General features: G+C 47.0%; 1 protein-coding gene across 4 annotated transcripts in view; it reads left to right on the top strand.

The window, feature by feature from the left end:
• The window catches only part of MARCHF3 (membrane associated ring-CH-type finger 3), a 574560-nt gene that overhangs the window by 240292 nt on the left and 317085 nt on the right, over nt 1-17183 (top strand). For all 4 annotated transcript variants that reach the window (XM_069625604.1, XM_069625608.1, XM_069625603.1 and 1 more), the window contains exon 2: nt 12363-12456. The gene's annotated coding sequence lies outside the window, so the exon portion shown is untranslated. The remainder of the gene's footprint in view (nt 1-12362; nt 12457-17183) is intronic.

Here is a 17183-nt window from a genome sequence, read left to right as displayed (position 1 = left end):
TTTATCTTTCTGCCCTCCGTGATAAACCATCACCCTGGGGCTCTGTGGCCTGTTCTTTATATACAGTCTACCTACCCTGACGGGACAGAGCCTGCAGTGGCCGGTCGTACTCCGAAAACCCAGAAAACCGCTAGTGCTCCTAGAGAGTGGAAATGATCAACCTTCTGTTAGAATTCCCCTAGCCTGAAGTCAAAAATAGGGACGGGGCTCTTTGCACTAGACTCAAGCCTCCACCCCCCAACTATACACCGATTTGTGGCAGCTAGGTTAATCCATTAGGGACAAACTCTTCCAAGATTTGGTTAGCGGAGCAGGAAATAGGCATGCATGCTTCCAGATGAAGGAATTATATGCAAAATTATTATTAAATTACTCCAATTGTTCTAGCTGTTATTCGGGGTATTGGGTTAAACTGGAGATCACATAACCCATAGGGATCAATAGAGGTAAGATGGTTATAAAGTGCCAGTGCCATTGGAAATGTTGGGGGAGCTGCAAGGGCAAGTTTCACAATGCACTGAGGTCGCTGCCAGTGCCCAGCAGGAGGAAACCTGATCCATCACAAACTCTTCTTCTCAGGGAAAAGGATGAAAAATGTAGAGTTTAGGGATATATCTTACAATAAGGCATCTGTCATGAGAACGCAGAAACGAGATAGCTGAACCTGAGGAGTTGGTTCCTGCACCTCATGACACTCGAGTGTGGTGGAAGCAGTCCCTCAGAAGTGTTTATCTCTTCTCTGTGTCGCACTTCCCATATCCCCTAGACGGCATTATTAGGCTGCACATAGGCAGCACGATTTGAAAGCTGATTCCTTCTACCTAGTGGTGCTCCGAGGCAAGGTCGTGTAACCCCCTACCTCCCCACCGCCTCCTGCCAGTGCAGGATTGTATTGGCCACGGTCTATGGCAACAGACTGACGGAAAGAGACAATGCGGTTGGAGGAAGAGGATGTGGCTGTGGTATCAGGGATGCGCGTGTGAGCAATGTTGATGGGTCAGACGGAGTGCCGATTAGGAGGTCATTGAGACCTGCTCGTGAAGCAGAGCATGTTTTGTAATGGCCGAGTCTAGTGCATTGCTGAGCGGTAGTAGACCTCGTCCGTGCATGGTTAAGATGTGCTCAAGCTTCCTCTGGAAGGTTGGAGGTTTCTTCAGGAGAGCAGTTCACAAAAGGTCCATCGTTGCGCTGGGAGAATGGTTTGGTTTGGCATTGCCAATCCAACTGACCGAAGTGTAGAAACCAAGAGTATGTCATGAAAAGGGGCATGGGAGGAACCCAAAAACTAAGAGTTGTTGGGACTGCGGTGGAGGGGGCGAGGAAAAGATGAGGCCCAGAAACTTCACAGGCCGAAGTTTGGTTGTTTCTTGGGCAGGAGAGGAACATTGGGAGTATTTTGAGAAATGTAAAATTTCTCAATGTTCTGTTATTATAATGTTTGTGCAAATGAAGAATAACCTCCGACATCTGTGTGATTAAGACAGGGTGCCCTAGACAGTGCAGTGCGGTGACTTGCCCATGCTCTTATTGCTTGATGCAAACTTTATATGCAATGCAAATGGGATAGGGGGTTAACCGGAATCAAGGTGTCGTGATGAACATGTAGACTGTTAAAATACTCTCTGCCTGTGTAATGAATATCATAAAATAGAACCTGAGCCGTGAAATAGGCAGAGCCACTTGGTGGGATGAACATTTATACATCAACAGCAAATGGAAAGGAGGACTACCTTCTAGGGCGCCTGAACTATTGTGAAATGGTAACTCCAGTCTCGCAGTCTCTAGATGCCAAGTTCAAATGGATTCTGAGCAATTTCCCTGGGATGTTGGACGGCCCTTGAACGATGACTTGCTAAAGCCACCGTCTAAGAAGTGAGTAAAAGCCATCGATCTAAGCCAGCCTTGCCATACTCATTCTAGCACATGTCGTCCTGACGTACCCCTCTAAACATGTTTATGAAACAGACTGATTGTTAACATGCAAGAGAGTGGCCACAGATTTTATAAAAAGACAAATGCAGAACTGTTTAAAAACTGAGCTGCATGGGTACCGACCCATTTACACTGTGATTTGATGTGTGACTGCAATTAACATGCATGTTATGCAACATCAGGCCCAGTGCAACTTTGAATGTAACGGATTTATAGGCAATTCTCCTACTCACCAGGAGCCAGTGGAGAGAGGGAAGGGTTAAAGAGAAGTGTTCTCTACAACCAAGGCACATTCACATTCGGAAAGTCTCCTTTTGGGTTCACTGGAGTTCGGCAATTAAGTAGGCTGGGGAGCCAAGGTGAAGACTGCTAGCATAAGACTAATCTTCAGACAACTGTCACAATGATTGCTGTGCATTTTTGAGGAAATGCAACTGAAGGAAATATTATTATTAATCCTTTCAGGTGTCCAAATGCGTGTTAATCCACAGCTGTGTTGTGTGGACCCAACGAAAGGTGGTCGTCCATTAGCATGTCCAGATTCTTAACTTGTGCCAATGCGCATAATGGGAGGCTAGCGTGATTGGGTGCCTGCTTACAGGTTGAGAAATTAGCTGGTTCAGCAGAAACAAGGATTTCTGTTTTCTCGGGGCTTAGGAAATGGATGTAGGCCATCCGTGCATTTATTTTTCTATGTTTTTTTTTAATGAAGTCAGAAATGCTAATAACAGGTAGTATATTTATTTAATTGGATGAGCATTGTCTGCGGAGCTGTGTGTTTAGACGGAATTCTAATGAAGGGTGGAAGATTGAAGAAGAGGGGTAATAGTGAAGCACCTGGACGAACCCCAAACATACAGGCACTACTTAATGGCATATTGGAAATGTTCCTTTATTATGTACTGTGATCTGTTAAGAAAATAGATGATCCACTCCAGGGCTAGATCTGCGAGCCTGATCTTAAAGAAGCAGGCTTCTAGAATGGTTTGACCTCCTAGCTCAAAGGCTGCCACCAGATCATGGTGGATGACTGCCAAAGGGCAATCATGTTAAGGTCACCCCACATTGAGAAAGGTAGGGAGTCAGTGCTGTGGCCAGGTCTGAAATGCGCTTGGGCTGAGTCTATGAGCACATAGTTCGCTGTGACTTTCATTATTGGGCACGCACTACCGTATCTGCTCACTTAACAATGAATTTAGAGTTGGAGATAGTGCAGGCGTTAATTGGGTTTGTCTGATGTGAGCTAGATTTTTTAGTAATTCTTTGGACTACTGGTCGTTAAGGAGCATTGCAAGGAAGGGCTATCCAGAAGAAGAGGGGGAGGGCTTGATTACAGATGGAGGAGTGTGTTGACAATAGCCAGGGGCCAAGGGTCTGCTGTGAAGCCTGTCTGAGAACTTCATGCAACTAGCGAGAGACATTCCATCTAGGATAAGGGTGAAAAGGAAAGGTAGGTGTCCATCAGTGGTTGAGAAGAAGGGGACTCGGTTGAAGAGGAGGCTGATTTTTTTTTTAATGTTATCTGTGATTCCAGAATAAATCGTTTCTGAAAAAATGGGAAGATAATGCATCGCACTGCTCCTTTCAAAGAGGCATGTTGGTTGAAGTCAAGTGTGCCTTTCCTTTTGTCTGGACAGCCTTGTCTGACCGCTTTCCTCTACCTTTGCTGGTAGTTATCTGTAGCTGTCCTGCACAACAAAACTGGGTAAGGAGTATGGTTTGCTTGGTGGCCTTTGGAGGGATTTGTGTGTGATTTTGCACTGACTTCCAATGCGGTTTTTGGGCTGGTCTGCAGCTATAGTTCCCTCTCTTTGTGTAGTAGTCGTTTGTTTCTGGCTTTCTCCCTTTCCCCACCCAACCCCTTAGCAATTGGCTAAGGCAGTCAGGTGTGCCTTTTGTTTGTCCTGGCAGCCTTCTCTGACTGCTTCCCTCTGACTTAACCTCATCTACTCCCTGACCCTCCCTTCCCACCCCCCCTTCCCGCCCATTCAGTTCTCATTGGTCTGTGTCCTCCCCACGTGATTGAACAGCTGCATTTCAGAGGCCCTCCCAGGGCAGCCTTGTGAAGGGCCACGGCAAAGGGCAGCTCCCTGTTTGCCCATGTTCCCCAATGCCTAATTTACTTAGGTGTTCCTGCATATATTGAAACTTGCATCACGCTGTGTCTTGCTATGCTCCTTCCCTGCTTCCTAGGCTATACCTCCATGTTCTGGCGTACTGCTCAAGTGTTGCATTTAAAAATATTTCTAGCCACCGTTCATATATTTAAGATAGGCATTTAGTCACACTGTTAATGTTCTGAACATAGGCATTTTAAGCCCTGTTATTAGATTGCGGCTGCATTTTAGGTCCTGTGCACCTTTTGAATCTAGCCGTGTTTCAGGCAACGCCACCTGCCCTTCCCTGATCTCAGTAGTCAAAGTCCCAGCCCTCTGACCTCCTCCACTCCTTGACTACTCCTCCACCATGACCAACCGCTCCAAAGCTAGAGGAGTTCTCTGGTGTACCATAAACCAGCCCCAACCCTGTCCACCCTCCTCTTTTCTCTCCACCACCCACACAACAAACCACAACCAGCACCCCCCACCAACCCCACCACTACACCAACCCAATCCCCCTAAGCGCACAAGCCCTCCTATCCAAGCCCCTCATCCAACCTCCCACCCTCAGCACTCTCCACTCGCCTCCCCGTCTTCTGCCTCTCACTCATCTTTCTCATTCCTAAGCGCAGCCCTGGCTAAGATGCCCCTCTCAGCAGCCCATCCCACCCTAACTCCTACTCCTCTGGCACCCTCACTTCATCCTTGACACAGAAGCACCTCTACCCGTGGACACACTTCCCTTCCCTCCACCCATGATTGCATCCTGCTCCACTCACCTACACTGCCACTCCCCACCCCTCCTCACAATCTTATCCACCCTCACTTCCACTCTCCTGGTAACTCCACTAGCCCTCAAACTCCTTCTCCCCCCCCCCATGGTGCAAGCCCCCCTTCTCTTCTCTCTACCACCCTCTCACACTAACTCCTTCACCTCTTCCTCCCTCACTGCTTTCAACCGCTCTTTCTTCAGACAACCCCACACATTCCCTCTATCCTCGCCCCTGCACCCACTCTCAAAATCCCATACCGCTGTCAGACTATACCCTCTTCCGGCCAACGCCCACCACACCCCCTATTCTTGCATACCCATCAATGCCAGATCTGTCGCCAGAAACCAACATATGATATTTGATCTTACCTCGGATGAAAATCCAGACATCCTCTTCATTACTGAAACCTGGTTCTCCGACACCTTCCATCTTACTGCACAGAAGGCCTTCCCTCCTGGTTACTCCCTGATCGTGAACCACAGATGCAGCTGAGCAGGGGAAATAGCCATCCTTCACAAACCTCATCTCACACCCTTACACTCTGAGAAACAACCCTGTTGTGACTGTTGTGACTCCCTGCTTGTCAAATTCAAAATCTCAACCCTCTTTTACCCACTGCTTCCACCTCCTTTACAGGCTTAAACAGAACTTTCCCAGATTCTCTTAGTGACTCTGTAGCTGACATCATGCTCATTCACCCCTCACTTACCCTACCAGGTGATCTGAACATCTGTTTCGACAAACCCTCCAACCCCATTTCCCATCATCTCATTGATAACTTGGCAGCCCTCAACTTTTTACCACTTGTTTCAGGGCCCACGCACATAGCAGGTCACACCCTGGATTCTGTATTCAGCTCCACCAATCTAATCTCCTCCCCCCTCACCCGCCCCCTAATTTGGACCTATCACTCCGCCATCTTTTTCTCACCCCTAAGACCCTCCCCTACTCCACCCCGCCTCCCCTTCTGTCTCATCCTCCCGGATTCCACTTTGAAACAAATTAATTATCTCCTGCACTCCTCCAACCCCCTACTCTCCTCCCTTCCCTCATCCCCCTCTAGGTGGGAACCCCCTCTCCTGACCAATTTCGACTGATGGCTTTTGGATGCCTCTGCCACCAGATCTGCCTCCTACGATACAGGCCCTTCTCCCTGGTGGTTCACACTCTGCCTCAAATCACTAAAAATCCTCATCCACCACCTGGAACAACAGGGGGGGGGCAGCCCTTCCTCCCAGAACAAAGCCACCCTTGCTAGACCGATCAGTGCCTACAGGATGGAAATTAGGAAATCCAAACGATCAATCTTATTTTCATTGATTTATTTTGTGTTTGGGTTACTGTAAACCTTCCTTTCACCTTTTACAAAGTACATGGTAAAAATAACGATTAAAAGCAATCCAACAAAAGAAAAAAAAGAGAAGGAACATAAATCATCACATAATCATATACTTTTTCCGTTCATAAACATCATGATAAACACTTAAAACTCTATGAATAAACTTCCAGCAATGGGGATTTGAAGTCTATAAAACAGATTTTCCATGTTATCAATGTCACATAAATCTGTGACTGAGGTGCCGAATCTAAGTTGGAAAATGGACCATTTGATAATGCCCTGTGCAGCCAGGCTTTTAGCCTTAACCCTCACTTGTGCCACTATAGCACCCACATCACCAATGCCAACAACCCATATAAGGAACGCCACAGGATTATCACAGAGTTCAAGACCCCTATCTGCGCACCTCCTCCTCCCTCTGTCTTCCAAGCACTATGCGATGCACTGTCAGACCACTCTATTGAAAGAAACCTCCCCCTCTTCAATAAATAGCAAACTTCCCCCCTCTCCCTCCACGCCTGTGATGAATTAACTTCCGGGTTACCAGTGGTCCAGGGATGAATATCGGTTTCTAAACCATCAATCAGCCCCATGCCTCTAGTACACTAGAATGGATCCAAACAGATTAGAAACATAAGAAAATTATAAACCTCCTTGTCCAATTTTAGTAACGTGGACGGAACTGCAGGTTTATCTCCAAACGTTTGTGGAATGTTGGTTAGTTCCAACACAGCAAAATTACAATTGTTACCCAATGATAAAAGGGGCTGTCCAGTCACAGTTGTATAAAAATATCTACTTATTACCACAACAGACCGCTCTAGAACACTACGAAATACAATCAACCATGTAAAGGAATGCAGAGGATAGACAGTTTCAAAGAAGGAAAAGGAATGCATCTGGTTACTGACAGGAGGGTAGTCGGTATAGTACATAATTGCAATAGTTCAAGGATACTTGGTTTTAACACAAAGAGAGCAATGGATTGTAAAATGTAATTAGGGGCCTTTGGAGAAGGACTATGGGGACAGAAACACAATGCATCTTGTGGTGTAGGTGTTCTTGGTGCTCGACAGGGTTGAGTTGGTTTTAGCACACTTTGCAGCTTCTGCAACAGAGTTCAAGATGCATATCGGGCGGCAGGTAGTTTGACGAGCGAAGCTGGACAGACAGCTGCAGGCGGGCCAATACGGTGTCTTGGGGTCAGGAATCGTCTCATTGCTGGTCGGCGGATCTGAAGCATTGATTGAGGCGTCTCGGACAGCTTTAGTGACTGCAGCATAACAACAGTCATATGGTTCAGTTGGTTGCAGCTCGATGTAGCAGATGGCCCAAAGCTAGGAGAGTGTTACAGGCAGCTGCCTTGTCCTTGGTTTGGTTCAGAGACCTGGCACTTCCTACCTAGGAAGATTGCTGCAGGGCCTAGCAGGGCATGCTGTGTGCTGGCTGGGCACTGATTCTGGAGCTGCTGGAGGGTTCTCTGGATTCGGTATCTCCCTGTGTTCCCTGGGAGATGTTATGGGGAGGATCTTGCTTCCCTCGTGGGGGTCTTGGACTTCCGTCACTGGTAGAAGATGTAAGGCAGACTGTACCTTCAGCCAGGGCCCAATGATGATTTCTTTTTTCTGCTTCTGGTAAACCCTTCACATCGGTCAAAAGAGGGCTCGGACGTCTTTTTATAGCCAAATGGACAACAGGGATTGGTGTAGGCTAAGCCTACCTAAATGGACCAATCCTGGATCCCCACCAACAATATATTGTATGTGTGAGGTCATAACCAGAGTGCTTTGCAACGGAAAAGGTAAAAGGGGTGAAAACTTGTTCTACTGAGTCCCACCTAGCTTCCTGTCTGTTCGAGATCAAAGAATCTCTCTGGTTAATGGATCTCTCTGTGGTTCCCGATTTAAAGGATTAAAGCGGCAGGTCTCCCTTGAAGCTGTGGCGAGACCAGACTCTTGCTTCCCCAAACCACATTCTCTTCTGAGGGGATGACTACTGTAATACAGACAGTCCCAGACATGCCATTTCACTGTCAATCGATACTGAGGGTGGGAGCTGGTTTCAGGTTGACACAGTGCATATGAAAGGGTGTTTGGGTTTCCTGTTTCCTTTGTTAGCCTCTGCAACCATGCCCCATATGGGCCTGTTGGAATTAAACTCTGATTGGTATGCGAATGCTGCCACCAGCTACAGGTTTAAATTCCTCACAAAAGTCCCTGACATGCTCCCTGTTCTGCTCCTTCTCTGCCATCTCACACCCCAAATTCCTAAGGCTCCTCTCAAATAACCACCCCTCAGGATCCCCTGGAGACCCTTACCCCACACCCCCGCTACCATTAAGAACATTCTCTCTTCCACATGCAGGTAGACTTGCCAGATCTATAATCAATCAATCACTCACTGACATCTGCCATTTTCCCAGCAGAAACATACAAAACCTCTCACGTCAAACCTTTACTAAAAAAGCCCTCTCTTAATCCTCTCCTCCTCTCCAATTACGGCCCCATCTCTAACAATTGGTTCATTGCCAAACTACTGGATCGCACAGCATATTCCCAGCTCAGTCTCAATCTGGGACAACCTGAAAAGAACAGCAAAATCAGAAGACTGCGCCACGCGCATCATCATTGACATCTCGGCAGCTTTCGACATGATCAACCACACCACTCTCTCGAACTGACTCTTCTCCCTAGGCCTCAGGGACTCTGCCCGAAAATGTATCCCCTCTTTCCTTTCCAACCGCTCCCAAATCACCATTCTCTACCCTTTCAGATCTGTTCTCCCCATGCCGGTCCCTCAGGGAGCTTCCTTCTCCTTTTCAACCTTTACCTATCCCCACTTCCCGAACTCATCCACTCCCACAATCTCAACTGCAACAACTACACCGATGACACACAGACCATTTTCTAAGTCCCTAACTCCCTGCCTTCACCCCACCCAGATCTTGCATCCTGCCTCACGGACATAGACCGCTGGATGACGAACAACCACCTCCTCCTCAATCCTGGCAAAACAAAGCCTATTCATCCTCCTTCAAAAACCTGGGTTGCTCCCTCAGCTCGGACCTAACCCTATCCTGCCCCATAAATACCATCTCCAGATCATGCCACTTCCAACTCCACATGCTTAAGAGGATCTTTCCTTATCCCTCTTACCTTCCTAGAATGTCTGCAATCATGGCCGGCATCCTAATCCCACCTAGACTATGCCAATTCCCTCTATCTAGTCATCCTTGCATTTCAACTTGGAAAGCTCCAACCCTCTGCAGCGAGGCTCCTCCTTGCACTCTCCCCCAGAGAACATATCTCCCCTGCTGTGACGGCGCTCTACTGCCTGCCTATCAGCCGATGGGTCTCTTTTAAAGCCTTGTGCATTACCCATCGTGCCCTACACAAGAAAGGCCCCGAATTCCTCCAAAATAAACTTACATCGTACTGCCCCAACCGAATTCTAAGATCGGGTTCTGCAAACCTCCTGGTGGTCTCCCACTTAAGAAGTCTCCAGACTAGGAGGCTTCTCATTCTCCGTCCTAGCACCCACCTTCTGGAACTCCCTTCCCTTCACCCTCTGTCTCATAGAGGACCACCTCTTTTTCAGCTAGGCCCTTAAAACCTGGCTCTCCCCTCACATCCCCACAACCTGAAACCCTGCCGCCACCCCTCACACACACTGACTGGCCTGCACCCGTTAAACCGCCCGCTCCACTGCTTCTCCATTTAGTTACTTTGTGTGAGGATCCAGGAATGAGACACGGACACACTGGACTCATGATTGTGGTTACAAACTTGTATTCAAAATAATAAAGGGGTTGAAAAATGCCTCACTGTCCCTACTCTAGGAGGGATTTCTCTACCTCATCCAAAACGAAGGGTCTGTCCTACATCAAGATGTCCAATGCAAAATGCCTTTCGTCCAAACTCCTATCCTAGCCCTCACATTCTAAAAGTAACTCTTAAACTGCTATGGGTAATGTCTCTGGCCTTAAAAGTGCACAAATGTCCAAGTTCAAAAGAAAGGTGTAACTCCAACACAAAAGTTCCCAATGGATAGTGTTTACAGATTCTGGGAATGGCCCCCTTGCCCAGGTTACTCTTCACCAATTCAACAGATCAACAAGACAATCAATGTTTGTTATAGCCCAAGAGGATAACTCCCTCCTCTTGGCGTTGCACTCCACTCCTAGGGAAATGTCTCCCTTCCCCAGGTATGTTCAAACAATTTAAAATCCTAAGGGCATAAGTCTTCCTTGGGATTCTTTGTTCAACAAAACAACTTGATGCAAAACAACTTGGATGCAGGTCCCAGCCTCACAGGACATCTGGTATACTCACTCCCCTGCCAGGTTCTTCGCCACATTCAATGTAATTTGACTGACAAGCCTGTCTTTGCCTGGTGTACTTTCCTGCTAGGCCTTTCTCATGTGGTTACTGTACACACTTGCAAACTTGACTTTGCCTGTTATACCCCTGCCAGGACATTCTCGTACAGTTCACTTTATACACCTGCAAGCTAGACTCTTCATGGTATACTTGCTGGCAGGACTTCTCGTACAGTCCACTTTATAAACTTGAAAACTTGACTTCTGTTATTCCTTATAACGTTTCCGATTTCAAATCCCTTTCATTCACTTCACTGGCTCTCATCTGTCCTTGTTGCCGAAGCACCCCGGTGTCCCAGCTTCCATTCTTAGGACGCGCCTCCCTTTTGTGGCATTCTCCGGTCCTTTACCGGTAAACATGAAGCAGCGTTCTGGTATCTCCTCCACTTCACGGGCTCACCGGCTTTGCCTAGCGACTTCCACGTCCTTCGTGGCTCATGCTCTGCTGCTGAGCACTTCTCCATGTTCAGGCGGTGCTGGTACAGATTTTCGGTTCCTGTGGCTCCCAGGAAGACGTCTCCTCTTCTCTTCCGGCTACGTCCCAGCACGGCAAACCCGCTCCTGCCACCCTCCTTCCGCCGTCTCCCCGAGCCTCCAGGCTCCACGGTCTTCACTTGTGGCTCAACAGTCCCTCAGTCAGCACAGAGAGGACAAAGATTCTCCAGACAGTGTCTCTGTCCTCCATGCTGGTCAGGGTTTTTAAATGCCCCAGCACCTATCATACGCTCGCAACCGCTAGAGCGCATCCTGGGATTCTCAGCTTCACCGACCCTCATCGTTCCATTCAGCCTCCTCATCCCAGTGTTTCTATATATATGGGAATGGTAGGCAGATCTTGACATTCTATTCACAGAATATTGAAAGATGTCATCAGTAGTTTTTATGGGTGGTTGAAGAGGACTGTCACAGTATGCCATAAAGACATGAGAAATGGAGGGGATATCCCTAAAAGGGAAAGGAGGATATGGGTTTTCATCTCCCAATGCTGGGGTCATCCCCCTGAGGGTCACCTCCCCTATGTGGTCCTCTCTCATATAGCCGTCCCAGGGTCAGGATCAGGTAGTAGCTGCCATCCCCTGGCCACATGGGCAGAGGCACCCTCCAGGAATGGAGTGATGACATAATCAGGTTCATTACATTTGCTTTACTCCTTTCATCTGGGGCCTGCTCCCGGCCTTTCATTCATTCTCTCCCCGGTCCCACTGCTCTCCCTCCATCAGAATAGCTAGGGTATGGCGCCAAGAGGAGTCTTGGGGGCGTCCAGCATCCCACAGTTGGAATAACTACGAAAGTGGGCAAGGCATTGCACCTGCTTGGATTTGAGGTTGGGCACTTGGATGGATTTGGGGGTGGACCATGCACTGTATTTGGATTGTTTAGGGGTGGGCAATGCATTACTCTTGAATGTTTTTTGTGGGTTGGTTTTCTCTCTCTACTCTGCCCCTGAACTTCCTGATGGGGGTAATGTATTGCAATTGGAAGGACTTGAGAGTGGGCTGCGAATCGCACTTAAATGAACACTGAGGGTGGGCAATATATTGCACTTGGATTGATACTGAGAGTGGCCAGTATTTTCTCTCTAGATGGAGCCTCTGGTGATAGCCTTTTTATAGCACTTGGAAGGGTTGTGCAGTTGACCAGGGTGATGCACTTATTCGAGTCCAGAAGGGCTACCAAGTTATGGCTTCTAGGCGATTGCACTACACGTAGTAGAGGTGTTGGCAGAATGTTACCCCGTTCACTAAAATTGTGTGTACTTATTTGAATACCCTCGTCAATAGCCTGACTTGACTACATATTATGATTTCTCTGTAGTTGACTGATCTTTACATATTTAACAGGTTCCTGTGTTAGAAGTTATCATTCGAGAGGACCAGTATGACAATCACTACTACAAAGTACTCTTTCAAGAAGTAAAGCTGGCTCTTCTTCAAGGTAAGACTCGGATGAGCATGATTTGAAAAATTGTAAATATTGCAGGTCTCAAAATGTGTACTCTGCTAGCCGTTAACGACTGATAATAATTGCCTATTTGCAAGGAATAAATGGCGTTCTCTGTGCATATGGGCATTCGGAGAGGCTTGGCTAGTGGCTTGCATCTTGAAATTGTTACCCATGAGTTATTGGGGATTATTACATCTGTTACGACGAGTATGTTACACAAGGGCCAACAGTTTGACAATTGCTCTGCCGTCAAATGCAAGTCAACATGGGGCAAGCATAATTATTTTTTTGCAATGAAACCAGTGGTGAAGGTTTTTTTCATGGAACCTATTTTCACAATTTATCTGGACACTTTACTTTGTACCAGGTACATTAGTTTGCACCATTCGTGTTACAGCACTTGTTCAGTTAGGACTACCATGGCCGATGTCCATTCTAGCTATACCATAATTGTGGGATTTTTTGCGTGTGTTCTATGTCTTTTAATCGAAAGAACTTACTTTGCGATGTGGTAAATCATTTCATGGTAATTTACGTAGTCCTTTTTTTCTTTTAACTCCTACTCTTTCCCGATCTATTTTATTTAAATATTTTGATGTAGCCATGGTACACGTGTTTAAAGCTACAAATGGCGATTTAAATCCTTACCCCCAAAAAGTCATATATATACAAAGCCATACAGTACTTTAAAGTAGCTGGCGAAGGTGTGTGTGTTCTAGAATATTGTGATAAAAGAAGAACTAATAATATATTCCAAAACAACCCAATGACGAGAGATCGGACACCACTTCCCCTTAATAACACTTCACCCTCCAAGGACCTGATTGCTAAAGCGACTGACCAAGTGAAAAGTGATAGAAATGTCAGATGGGTGGTCAAAAGTTGCAATCCCGCCCTCTCGCGCTAAAGGATCACTGAAGAGGCAGCCTTGCAGGCTACTAGTTTCTCTACTTGAAACCTTTCTCTCCAGCAGGCCGCAGACTGCCTGAAAACCTTTCATCAGCCATTGAATGGAAGTGCTCTTTCCAGTTGCACGTTCGGCAAGCCATTGTCCCAACGAGGCAGAGCCGCAATCCTTCCAGGATCTGGCATTGCGGCCAGCGAGCTGCCAATATGCCAAGTAACATCCCAGCTGCACTTAGATTCCAACCCAATGCTATTCCCAACCGATTGACCCCAGACTCCTGAAGGGTTACAGCTGCATTGCCCCTGTGCACCGAAATGCCTGAATGTCTTTGCATGTGCAATAACATCACGTTTTTTTTAAAGAACATTTTAATTTATATAAGGGGAGGGGTTTTGACCAGTTTTGCTAAAAAAAGAAGCCAATGCACAAAGACCTGCGATACATGGCATACATTGGTCTTTATGCACAGGGCCGTTTCTGGGCAATATGGTGCCCGGAGCAAGCAACACAAATGTACGCCCTCCCCCAGGTGTACCTCTCGCTAGACGTAAACTTCCTAACTGCAGTGCAAGCACTCCCCAAAGCGATGCTCAAGGTCAGTGTGCGCTCTTGCCTTGGGCACACACATGGCAGCAAGTAGACTCGCCACAGCTACATGCTCCCAGACCTCAGGGCTAGAAAGGCAATTGCATAGGGAGACTTGCCACCCAATCAGGGCCAAGTCCCAGACCCGCCCTCCACACCCATACTGCAGTATATCAGTCACCTTGCCCTTCGGTTTGGATAGGACAATGGTGCCATGAGTGAGCCATGCCACAAATCAGCCGACCACACAAATAACATTATACAGTGGCGAATACTGCCATCCATTAAATCACGTGTGAGTGGCACTTATTGTGTAGTGCCGGATAGCGTATTGCTGTTCAGATGTTGACCAACAAGATGCTGGTTGGAATAGATGAATTTAGTGTGCCATATGTCGATTCCATTGCTGTCTCCAGTGCCACATGAAGTCTTCATGATTGATCTAAAACGTGTTAAGGACTCCAAAGAACAAACCTGAATAACAAGAGCAGTAAAACTCAACATGTGTTTGTGGGTTTGTGGCTTGGCAAACCATTGTTCCTTATACAATTCCACACTGTTTCACAAATATGCACCAAATTTTGCATAGTTACCGGTTATGACGCTCCGGACATTACTGGCTACATGACATTTGGACACCCCAACCTTTTCCCTGGATTTCAGCACCTTCACGCGTGAGCTGGAAGGACTGGCCCCAACACAAGGAACAAAACTCAAGGTCCACGTTTCAAGGCCCTAGGATGCATGGTTTCCAAGATATTTGCACCGCAATGAGCTGCACCACAGCAGGGTGAGGCGACAGGTGGGGAGAGAGCACAGAAAGTGCCAGTATGCAGCAACACACCAACTCTCGCTTTCCCCCAATGTCTGCTCCGGGGTATGTCTGCCAGCCACACACGCCCATTCTCAGTGCAGTTTACTTCGGGGTGCAAAGCACATCAAGCAATAAGCACATCAAGCAATAAACAAATCGGAAAAGTGACCTACAGGATCACTGATTTTCAACAATTGAGGAGTGTTATCATGTCTGTCTATAGAACCCATTTGGAGAACAGGTACTTTTGCTAGTAATCACATGAAGCAGAGTTCTCTGAAACTTACTTCGGCAACCGCTAGCAGTGGGTGAAATTGCCACATTTCACCTGGCAGAAACAAAATCCTCCCGCTTTCACCATTTTGCCAGCAGAGCCAAATTGTCAATTTTGACAATTTTCAGTTCCAAAATGTTTTTTTGCCTGGTTTTGCATTTAGGCATGCACAATTTCTGCCAATAAGTGAGCCACAAAACGTTTTGGCCCCTTAATTGTCTAACATTTCACATGCGTAATGCAAAACGACTCAAAAACGAAAATCCTCCAAAATATTGGTGGAACAGACTGAGACTGCCGAGCCACTATAGTGGAATCTCAGGAGGAATGTGCCCGCTTTGTATTCTCGGCTGTAAGTTTGCCCTCCCGCAAGCCACCACCAAGAGGTAGGTGCAACGTATCCAGGCTAAGGTCTAGTCTCATGTGGCGTACATGAGGCTGGATCTTCTAGTTTCAGACTGCGGTCAGAATTCCTACAATTCATTTTGTATACAGCATGGTTATGAGGCCATATTGGTACCATTGGAAGACGTAACCTACAAAAAAGAGGCACTGGACTTCGGTAATAAATTCCTTCCATGTGGGTGGGTGCTAGTGTGTATGTATGTATGTATGTGTGTGTGTGTGTATATGTGTGTAGAACCTCTTTCTTTGTATTCTGCCAGCTTTGGGATGTCCATTAATCTTATTTTGAGGTGCCATCAGTGGCTGTTGCCATCATATGGCATTGTATTCCCCAAAAATCTTTTTCCCCAAGCATTTGAAAGCCTTTACTCAGTGTAATGCGTTCCCATCGCCTGCCATAATCTTCTCTAGGCTGTACGGTTGTGTGTGGAGTAGGAGCAGAGTTTCCCCAATGGCAGCAGGCGCTTGATGACATTTGGAAGCTAATTTCTAAGTTTTTCGTGCAAGTGTGGCGTATATGTAGGTGTAGAATATGGTTCTCCAAGGGATCATAAAGCGATTTTATGACCAGGCATAATGTAAACTGGCAATGGCGTTCTAGCACAGTTCGCAGCGTTTAAGATCGCTAGTCTGGAATGTAAACGTTTCACTATACCGGTGCCTTACTTTACATTGGTTTAGCAAACACCGAAAACCTAGATGAATTGATGCGTTCGTTACGTTTTGAGCGTGCCTGAGGAGCAATGGTCTCGACGTCAACACTGATTTTTATTTCCTCCTTTACCACTTTGTAACCATGTGTATTTTAATGCGCACAGAAAGCGTCATTGAAGGTGTGACGGATTGACATCTGCCCTGCAGAAGTACAAGGATGAGTGGAGGCTAAAACGCTCACTCATACCTCACACTAATACAAACCAAGAGCCAACACAATGGTAAGGGTAGAACTGGCGCAGTGGCGAGATATTCCTCCTTCGTCTTTTGTGGTATCGTGGGGTACTCTCGAGGGGTGTCAGTGTGGTTCAGTAGCAACCCAAACAGCGAAGTGTAACAGTCCAAAATAAAGTAATATCCAATCAAGAGTCTATAAAAATACATACTTTAATAAAACACACCATGTACACCAGAGGACGCAGTAAAAAATCCACCCCTGTATAAGAAACACACAATATGCACATATAGAATCGATGCAGCACTATGGGCGAGGAGACCTTGTGAAACAATTTAGAGAACACAATGTTCAAAAAAACAGATGGGTACGTGGGAGCAAAAAGGGTTCAAAGTGACCTAAGCAATCTCTAGTGCCTAAAATGGACCAATGAGGCATTAAAAAGTCCATAGTGCCACCTTTTGAAGTTCTTGGTGGATCGGCAGCGCAGAACCAGAATTATATGCACCTCTTACAGTGCTGGCTCGAGTCGAGGATGCAGCAAAAGCCCAGCGACAAGCTGCCGTTAAGTCGGGGGCCGAACGAAAGGTGGCTGGGGTCCCGAATTGTCTACTCTCGCTGTTCGGGTCTGGTGGTCCCCAGGTTCAGTCGGCAGTCGCCGTTTGATGGTGGTGAACTGGTACCATGATGCGCAGTGGATTGGTATGCAGAGGATCAGAGCTCGCTCTTCGGGGGAACACCAGGGTTGGGTCGATCAACTTACAGGAGCGGCGATGAAGAAGCTGGTATTTTGGACGGCGGTTCGAGCTAAGCATTTGACACGTGTTTGCTGGCGCCGTGCAGT

The sequence above is a fragment of the Ambystoma mexicanum genome, chromosome 6p (genome assembly GCF_040938575.1).
Source record: "Ambystoma mexicanum isolate Mex_15411 chromosome 6p, UKY_AmexF1_1, whole genome shotgun sequence".
Taxonomy (NCBI): domain Eukaryota; kingdom Metazoa; phylum Chordata; class Amphibia; order Caudata; family Ambystomatidae; genus Ambystoma; species Ambystoma mexicanum.
Note: the sequence above shows the minus strand (reverse complement) of the source record. Positions and strands in the feature narration are given on the sequence as shown.